The sequence below is a fragment of the Triticum urartu genome, chromosome 5, assembly GCF_003073215.2.
Source record: "Triticum urartu cultivar G1812 chromosome 5, Tu2.1, whole genome shotgun sequence".
Lineage (NCBI taxonomy): Eukaryota > Viridiplantae > Streptophyta > Magnoliopsida > Poales > Poaceae > Triticum > Triticum urartu.
Genome location: NC_053026.1, coordinates 152,673,985 through 152,684,400, shown reverse-complemented (window position 1 = coordinate 152,684,400; position 10,416 = coordinate 152,673,985). Strand labels below are relative to the sequence as shown.

The 10,416-nt window shown below is 44.3% G+C and overlaps 1 long non-coding RNA gene across 1 annotated transcript; it reads right to left on the bottom strand.

The window, feature by feature from the left end:
- Positions 1-4,162: 4,162 nt before the first annotated feature.
- LOC125508241 lies at positions 4,163-7,018 on the bottom strand. The gene is made up of 2 exons (XR_007283284.1): positions 6,088-7,018; positions 4,163-5,993 (listed from the first exon to the last, which is right to left on the bottom strand). It is a non-coding gene; the product is annotated as an uncharacterized LOC125508241 (long non-coding RNA).
- Between the last annotated feature and the right edge of the window lie 3,398 nt (positions 7,019-10,416).

The window sequence follows — 10,416 nt, the reverse complement described above, 5'->3', positions numbered from 1 at the left end:
TTCTGGAGGGCATTTTGGTTCATTGAAAAGATTTGAATTTGAACCTAGTTGAATTATATCTGGTGCTAGGGTTTGAGCATCCCCATTTCAAATTCATTTAATCTCAAACATGATGCATGGATGCAAATGCAACTAATTGCAATCAATACTCTATGGCTGTGACACCATCTTTCTCTAGACCTAACTTCTTCCTCTCTCTTTCTCTCTCTCTCTCTATCTCTCTCTCTCTCTCGTTAGGTTTGTCTCCTACTCTCTCGTCCACATACATACAATCTTTCCTGCCCTATCTGCTCCATCTTCGCAAGCTCTCTCTACATGTTTCATTCACACATTGGGATGTGTTAAAAATGTTGCTTTTATAATGGATGATGTGGAGTTATGGTTGGTTTTGTTGCATCCTACAAAGTAATAACTACAAATGCATTTAGATTCTCATTTGACTAGGATTATGTGAGTTTGAGCATATTGTGAAGTACTATAGACCTCGTATACGTCTTGGAATTCAACAATGATTGTAACTATTGAATTGTGTAGACCATTAGATTCGAAGTCAGTAGCCTAATATATTTATTTCACAATTACAACAAATGATTAATTCACTACAAACTAAGAAAACAAATGTGTACTCCCTCCATTTTTATTTAAGTCCGCGTATTAGCATTGGTCAAAATCAAGTTTTGTAAACTCTCAGAAAGTTTATAACAAAAAATATTAACATATACAATAACAAATAAATACCAGTAGATTCATTATTGAATGTACTTTCACATCATACATATTTGTTATGGTAAATGTATATTTTTTTATAAACTTGGTCAAACTTTAGGAAGTTTGACTTCGGTTAAAGCTATATGCAGAGTTAATAAAAACGAAGGGAGTACTAGTAGTTACTAGTACTACTAACTACTAGTACTACTCGTTAGTTGCTTTGCCCAATCATCCAAGGCGCCACACGAGGAGTTCAGTGTCACAAAATTTTGAGGTCGCCGGGAAAATCTCCCGCGACCTTGATTCGAGTAGTGCGAAGTTACCGTCATAGCCTTTGGAACAGGCCTACGGATGACGCTTGGTAGGGGGCTGTTTTCGTAACTTCAGGTTCACACTACCCAACCAACCCCACCCCGGCACCCAGAGTAGTACACCTGAATACTCCCAATTTTCTATCCCCGCCGCAAAATAAACTTCTCCACGGCACCGCAGCCTTCGTGCTCCTCCCCTTCTACATCAACGCACTCGTCCACCGCATCGCATCTGCCTCATCGACGACCTCATACGCCGCATTGGAGCTGGTCCACCGTCGTCGTCGTAGACAGAGCTTCTTCCCCGGCACCGTCTTCCACGGTCTCGGATCTGCTTCCCGGAAGCCGACGCCAAGCGCAGAAGCACCACCGTCATGGACAATGAACTTACCCTGGTTGCCAACCATGATGCATAGAGGCCGCCACGACCATTATTCTCCTCCTCGATTGGTAATGTGTGTATTGAATCACTTAGTAGTACATGTGCAGTTCCAATTTTGTTCATACCTACCGTTCAAATTTCCTGGTTGTTATTGTCCTCGTAAAAGTAATTGGTTATAGCCTCCATTGTCCAACAGAATATCAGCTTGTAATTGTGCGTCGCTCGTGTATCGCGTTGTGCTTGGGTAGGTTCTTCATCTGCAACCAGTAGTTTGGCAAATGATGGAAAGTTTTTTAGGACTAGCAAGATGCCCATGCGTTGCATAGAACATCAAGATGCATTTGAATGAGTAGTTTATCTTGTGGGAGAAAAGGATGAACGGGGGAAGGCCTTATTTGCAAATCTGGAGAGGGGTGTGGATATCTTTCTGCAAAATTGCCATGGTTTCCTTCCTATCTGTCGGATATAAATCGGATGGCCTATATTGCAGAATGGCAATCACACCATCATCAGCAACTCTGTTTTTTTAAAGAAAAAAGTAGATATGAATATTAAATATAAAATAAATATAATAATAGAGAAGAGAGTAGAGATAGCAGGGACGTCAGGAAAGGATCACGCGCGCGTGGGAAAAAGCGGCCGGGCGCGCGCTAGTTTTGGCGCGCGGCGTCCGACGCATTTAATAAAATCCAACGCCCTCCCACCGCTTTGTGCCTTGCCACCACTCTCTCCCCGCTCTGTGCCTCGCCACCTCTCTCTCCCCGCTCTATGCCTCGCCACCGCTCTTTCTCGCCTCGCCGCCGCCACGCCACCATGCCGCCGCGTCGCCGGGAAACTTGGGGATACCGCGGCGTGCGCGCGCACCCCTCCGAAGGCTTCTCCACCTAGATCCGTTTCCGCGGGATGCACCTCGGCCTCGGCAATTTTGACACCGCCAACGAGGCCGCCCACGCGTACGACGCAGCGGCGTGGCGCCTCCGGTGGCCTCATAGAACATTGAACTTCCCCAACATGTCGACGCGGGAGCGGGCGCAGGAGCTCGCGCCTCTGCTGCGGCTTATCACCGACGAGGATCGTCGCGACAACCGGAGGCAGGAGCACTATCTCAGCATCGCCGAGATGGACGAGGAAGTCATGGAGCTGTGGCGCCAGCACTTCCCGCAGGACATCATCAACGAGTGTGAGTTCTATGCGCAAAGGAGGGCGGAGAGGGAGAAGAGGAGGGCGGAGCAAGCCGCCTATCATGAGGACAAGTGTACGCGAAAAGCGGACGCTCAATTCAACATGAGGCTAGGAGCAGTGTCGCCTTGGAAATCTGACGACGATCGGTATCTTCACGCCTACATTGAGACGTCAGAGGAGGATATCACCAACGAGGAGTTGGACGACGAAGAGTCGTTGAACTATCTATTTTTCATCTATCTATTCTATATATATGCTGAGAACTATGTCTCTACTCTCTACTCTCTAGTCTCTAGTCTCTATCTCAACACTCCGGGCCTGCAAAAACTAGCTATTCCGGCGCTGTAAATGCTTTTTTAATGCGCCGCGCATTGCGCTTCTGTTGGAGATGCTCTAACATGGCTGACAAGTGCTTTAATGTTTCCCACAAGACGCATGAGTATTACTACTCCCTCCGTCCCATAATATAAAAATGTTTTTGACAGTGTAGTGTCAAAAACGTTCTTATATTATGGGACGGAGGGAGTAGTGTATTTTTCTTGCCATGTTGAGATTTTAAAACCACAAGTGCGAACATGCAGAGGAGCAATGAAGACCAAACACGAGATATTGGGGACATATTCAAGGAGCGTGGCAAGTTAAAGAGGAGCTGCACCAAACCTCTAAACGAGCTTTGGTAAGTAACACTATTTAAATTACTTTTGTTTAGCCTCGTGTTCTTCGATGTGTATATGTCGTAGTTTCTGTTTCTCTTAGCCTCGTGTTCTTTGATGTGTAATAAGAAGAGTCTTAATCGTCCTAATGCTTTCATTTTTAGCTTGATATAGGAAGTGGGTGTTCTCACCTTGTAGTCTATTTTTTATATTTTTCTTTTTGAATTCAGTTATCCGAGTCCTGTTTATATGGCTTCTACTAAATGGATATGTGTTGCTCTGAGTATTGATCTAAAAAAGAAGTAACTTCATGTCAGGATGCAGTTCCTGCGAGGAGGGAAGTATGGTCAACCTCGAGATCATGTTTCCAAAATGAGGCTGGATTACACACAAGGTGCCAGTTCCCTAATGATGCTGGATTAGACACAAGGTGCAAATTCCCAGATGATGCTGGATTACACACAGCCAGGTGGAGTCGGCAACTATTTGTGTCTTTATGGCTCTAGTAAAGGCTGAAAGAAAGTGTGCATCAGCCCTTGAAAATGTAGTTGAGTTTCTGAAGAAGCAAAAAGAGCAATCAGATGCTCTCTTCACCCAAGCCAAAGAAGAGGTGGAAGAAGCTAGAAAGAAGCTAGCAGAGGCAGAGCAGGCTAGGCGTCTCCTTCTATCTAAAACTGTTGTCAATACAAATTTTTCTTCATAATAGCTAGGTTTAAATGTTTATCCAGTCAACCTGCCTGTTGTGATGTCCGTGCATCTACTGATGTGGCACAAAATAATTTTTTAGAGTCATGTAATAACAATAATTACTTTCCAAATAATAACGGACAAAGCATTGGACATGGTATAGTTCACGCGCAAGCCCAACATCCCAAGTTCAACTTCCACATCAAACTCATGTTCACAGATATCTGCACATTCATAGATAATGTCCGCAACCATGATTCACTTCAAAGCCAAAAAAATGTGAGGAGAGTTATAAATAAAGAAGAACATCTTGCTCCTACTACCAGTGCAAGCACAACAAGTCAAGACCATGCGTAATTAATTATATTTTCGTCATTTTTTGTATTTTAAAATGCCAGTCGGCTCGCGGAAGGATGTGTTGCTGGCACACAGGCGGATTCAATGGAGGCAGGCAGGGCAGTCTAAAGCCGGTTGCATGCGGCGATGAGGTGTGTTCAGCCGGGCCTGCAGTGAGTGGGGCTCTCTTGGCCAGTGCGCCAGTTCAATGCCTGCGCTATGAGAGGTCGCGTCCATGTCAGAGCAATCACTCCCTCCAGTCCTTTTTTGTTTGGGTATAACAAAATCCTATTTTTCATTCACATTTAACAAGTAAAATTCATGGACAAACTTTGACCCAAAATACGATGGGGACTAGTAAAAAAGGACGGTGGTAGTAGTTTTTTCATCGAAGAAGGGTTTCCCCCTTCCGATTTTCATTACTGAAAAGCAACATCTAAACCATAGTATTTGCCCTAGAACTACCAGGTTCAACATCTTGCAACATAAAACCATACAACCATACGCCAAGGAGGTAGTAATTATGAATTCCATTTTTACTCCATCCAATCGTTCTAAAAACTACTTAAGTACTTATAATGCGCCATTGAAAATCGGAACTCTTACCCCGCTAAAAATGATATTTAAAACATGGCTACTCGATCTGTGGCAACTGGCGAGCCACCGCCTCCAGGTCGTTCACTTGTGGTCCCGACCATCAACTCCTATGGATCAAATTATCATGCGAGCTGATTATTCCTACAAAGGTGCGCTCCACCACGTACCCAGTACCCGCGCATGCAGCAATCGTGCACCTAGGGTTTTACGGTTTATTTGTTAACAGCGCCTTTACGTAACTCATGTGTGCGAGACAGCAAGAGACCGACTGTGTACGTGCACCTCTTCTCTTCATATATGTACTCCACCGTTTGTCTGGTGTCCAAAAAATTATACAGTAGTAATAACTACTAGCAATGTGCCAATGCATTGCCACACGATCAAAGTAGATTAATACATATTCACCGATTTGATAGAAAAAAAGAGTCTAGTTTTGAAATATGTATCTTTACCCAATAATAAAGAGAATTGGGTTTCTGCCCGTACGTCGTCGTGTGCGATTTTGCATAAAAGTCCCTCAGTTTATTCGAATGCAACCCGCAGTCCTATATAAAGTGTGTTCCTAAGAAAACATTTTGTTTTTGCAAAATAGCCCCTGTAGTAGTTGAAATTCAGCCCATAGTCCTTATATTCCTTATTTTATAAGGTCTCTTATCCATTCCCAGACTCCACCGCCGGCCACTCACCGCCGCTTGTCGCCGGGGTCCATGCTACAGAAGCCAAGTAATCGAGCGAGGGTCCTAGGGGAACGGCGACGGGGCTCCTCGAAGCCAAGTAATCGAGCAAGGGTCCCAGGGGAACGGCGACAGGGCTCCTAGGAGGGTGGCGGCGCTCCTGGCGACGAGCAGCAAGAGAATGCGAGGAGGTGGCGGGGTTCTTGGTGGTTGTCGGCATGGCGAGGGCCGAAGGGGTCGCCGACGCGGGTGTCGGGTGTGGTCGGAGCAGAGGAACTCGCGCTGCGGCGCGAGGTGTGCGGTCGGAGCAGAGGAACGCGGGCTGCAACGCGGCGCGGGAAGGCGGGACTTGTGCTGGAGCTTGAGGGCGCAACCGCCATGGCATGCGTCCAGATGATGGCAGATTGCCAGCCGTGGCTTGGCGTCGCTAAGAGCCACGAGGTCGCGGGACGCCTGCGTTCTGCTGAGAGACAAGGTGATGATTCAGAAAAATTGAACAAAGATTTGTCCGTCATAATAGATGGACACTCTCGGGAAAGAGAAAACTCGGGGCTCACAGGGCAGCTGCACACTGCACGGGCCACCATCCAAGCCGCCCCATCATCCTTGTGCTACCTCAAGCTGAGTGCACGCATATCCACGCACCAACCGGCGAGATCTGGGCCTGAAGCGCCGCAGTAAGGCGCCATCGGAGGGTGTGCTGGACATGACCACGCAGATCCGGAGCCTCGGGGCAGATCCACGCGGCCCCATCAAGTAGCTGTCGAGCTCGACGGTGAGCAAGACACCGCTGCCGCGCCTCAGCCATAGGCCCAGTCAGCCCCCGTGCGCGCAGGCTCGGCCAATAGGAGCCGCGCTGCAACCGGCCGACGAACGTGAACCGTCAGTCGCGGACAAGATGGCCTGGGAAATCAGATCATCACGGGTGGGAAGGGAGGATCAAGGGCTTGGTTAGGGAGATCCGGGTGCCATGGTCAAGGAGAGGGCGGTGCTTGGTTAGTTGTGGAGGAGGAAAGGGAGATGGGAACGAGGCGCCGTCGACTGAAGCAAGAAGGGCGCGTGGGTGGTGGGTGGCTGGAGCACGGATAGAGATGAGAGGAAGGAGAGCACCGCTGATGGGTGGGTTCGTCGGCGCACTGGATGTCTGGATGTGGATGGATAAAGAGAAAGAGAAAGAAGAGCAACAATGCTGCTGGAGGAATGGCGATGTCCACGCAGTAATGGTCTTGGTGGGGATTTTTTTTGTGTGGATTGATTTCTTTATTGGCTGCACCGACCAGAAGCTGCTCGAGCAACCCTAAAAAAAGAAGCTGCTCCAGCTTGCCATGCGTGCTAGCATCGATTGCAATTCTTTTCTTTCTAAATAAGCACCGATTTACTTTTTTTAGAAAAATGAGCACCGATTTACTTTTTTAGAAAAATGAGCACCGATTTACTTGCTGTTGTTTTATTGTTACTGTTGTAGCTTAATGTTCTAGCTTACCACATTTTATGAATACATCATCAGATACAATAATTAAAATGAGTGAAATATTGGAAATAAAATGAGTAGAAAGAATGTGACGATGGTGCATCTTGAAATTTAGCTTTCCTTTTACAATCCACCCGAAATTTACCTGTAATGGGGGACAGAGAAAAGCTTACTTGTTTATGGTGCTGATGGCTAAGTTCACAGTGCAAAAAAACGGAATATAATGTTGCAAATCAAATAACCAAAATTTTCTAAAAATATAATTAATATAGTAAAAACATGTTTGCTTTCGAAATTAACATAAAAAATTGTACATAAAAAATCCCACTTCAATGCACCACTACTCTTTCATCCAAAAAATCGTTTGCAAATCTTTTAAAATTTCTAAGAAAAACTTTTGGATTGGTTATTAAACTCTCGAATAGTATACAACAATTCCACAGTTGTATATCCCGCTGAAAACAATTACACCATTCTTCTTCCACATGATGATAGTACTAAGCTGAAGGAGGCGCCATCAAAGGACATCCCTATGACTTTCTCAACTTTATACTACATGGTATGGAGCCAACAATCCTTTTTTAGTTGCAGACACCGAGCGTGTGTTTTATTAAGATAAAGAGTGTTTCAAATTCTTCTCGCTTTAAAAAATTCATGCTTTTCAATATTGCTTGAAATTCATGTTTTTCACGCTTTTCAAAACATTGCTCGAAATTCCCAAAAAATGTTCCAACTTTTACAAAAAATCATTTAAAATTGATCACAAATTTTAAAAAATTCTCTTTCACAAAAAACTTGTGCTCATTTTTTTCATTTTCAAAACATGTTTCAATTCTAATCAAATATGATTTTTTTAGTTATTTAAAAGAAAAGGAATATTTGTGTTCTTCAAAATATAAAATAGAAAGCTGATTACTAGACTATTATATGCAACACTACTCTTCTATCAGATGTTAGCGTGACTTCTTTACGTCCACACTTCATATTTCACACGGAGCAGGATTTACAATATTTTTCGCCGTTGCAACGCACGGGCATTTGTCCTAGTATCACTAAAAATATGTTATGTTTCACTCAAAATATATTGCTTTGGCGGTTTTGATGAGATAAGGGAGGAATATTGTTGGTTTCAAGATTCGAGAAGTGGTATATCTCTAATTTCTAATCTTACTAGCAAGATGCCCGTGCGTTGCACGGAACATCAAGATCTTGTGGGAGAAAAGGATGAACGAGGGAAGGCCTTATCTGCAAATGTGGAGAGGAGTGCGGGTAAATTGCCATAGTTTCCCTTCTATCAGTTAGATATAGATCGGACGGCCTATATTGTAGGATGGCATGCACACCATCATCACAGACTATGCTTTTTATAACAGTAGAGATAAAAAAACAGAGTTGGTGATGATGGTGTGCCTGCCATCCTGCAATATAGGCCGTCCGATTTATATCTAACGGATAGTAAGGAAACTATGTCAATTTTGCAAAAATATACCCACACCCCTCTCCACATTTGCAAATAAGGCCTTCCCTTATTCATCCTTTTCTCCCACAAGATAAACTACTCATACAAATGCATCTTGATGTTCCGTGCAAGGCATGGGCATCTTGCTAGTTATTGCAAAAAGCCCATGTGTGTGTTGTGTGTGTGTGTGAGAGAGAGAGGGAGAGAGGAGGAGGATGGAGTGCATGTGTGACAAAGACACAAAGAGTGTGTGTGCGAGAGGTATCAGCTCAAAATGAGGCGATAGTGTGTGTGTGCATGATCGAGAGGGTGTGTCTCAAGAATGGACAAAAAATCTACATAGAGACAAGGAGCGCGAGGGAGACATGTATGCGATAGTGGAAGCACGACTGTGCGGGTGTATAAACCTATCTGGAGGCTATTCGATCAATGTTTGTGAGAAAAATACGAGTCGAGGGTGCGAAAGCGAGAGTTTTGTGTGAGAGAGAGACGGTAGTCGGGAAGGGGAGTGGAAGCAGGAGTTGTGTGTGTGAGAGAGAGAGAGGGGGGAGTTGGTTTGATCGGTAAACAAATTAATAATGTCAGTTTTATAACTGGGATGAAGACAGAGATGGCAACAAAGATTGTGTCTGTGGGAGAGAGTAATTTTTGTGGTATGAATCATATCTAGAGACATATAGGGTGTGTGAGAGAACCCCATAGAGAGAAAGACAAAGTGAAAGACGAGTGAGACTATGTGTGTGGCGGTGAAAAAGAAAGCTTAGGTACCTAGTGATACCAGAGAACGGTGGAGACGTGAGAGATAATGAAAACCGTGTAATGTATAATGATAGGCAGAGTGTGAAGCTTCTCAAGGGAGACGTCGAGAGACCAGGTTTGCGAAGATAGGAGAAACATGAAGTGAGCGTGCGGTGAGCTGAAGAAAAGAGAGTGATAGCTACATGAAGGAGCATGCGAGAGAGATGGGCATGAAAGGAGTCAACATAAAAGGGATTCAAATATTTGAATTCGAGATGATGATACATGTAATACATACTCAAAATTGATCCATCAAACATGCATACTCATATGAATTCACGCGCATCTATGTTATTTAATATGTAGATATTACTGATCCAAACATTTTAGTAGAACATAATTTGGTTTAAATTTTTTGAATTCAACTTTATGATTTTGAGATCATTGTATTTGTAAATCATATTATACATATAAAGGAGCAGAATTCTTTGTTATGCTTTTGAAGGAATATATAAAAATGATGTATATAGAATTTTATTCCAATCGAAAATAGATCCTGCCCAAACAAAAATAGACTACAAAATGGATTCGAATTGAGTTGGCACGGTAAACGTGCACTCTTGCTCTGCAAAAATTTGAACGAAGCGGGGAAAATCGTAGTAACCGCCCGAAACCAAAATATGTGAGATGGAAATTATTGCCTATCCCTGACACGCAAAGCCTATCAGCTCGATTTCTATAGATTTCGATAGGGGTAGGTTTGTAATTTCACTCAAACGTGACATAACTAACTCTGACCTAGATTCATACATGGTGGGCGCCAAAACACAGTGTCTCCTTGGCCGAAATCGACTCCCTCCTAGATTCATACACGGTGGGCGCCAAAAACAAACTCTCGTCGGCAAATATTCGGTGTATGCGAGATTACCGTCCTATCCCCAACTGACTAATATTGTTGTGATGTAGGAAATTTTAAACGGGGGCTAAGTTTGTAAATTTCCTCGCATTTGAGACAAGCCTGCCCTGAAGACTTGGTTCCCCCTTCCTCTCTCCCTCCATTTCCCCATTCATTCTCCATGGGCGCCAAAACACCCTCTGCACCCCAGCCTCCTCCATTCGCCACCCCATCCACCGCCGTCCTCCTCCACCATGCTGGAGCTGATACCCCTACGTCCCCGTCCATTACAAGAGATCGACCTTTCTCATCCACGGCTTTGG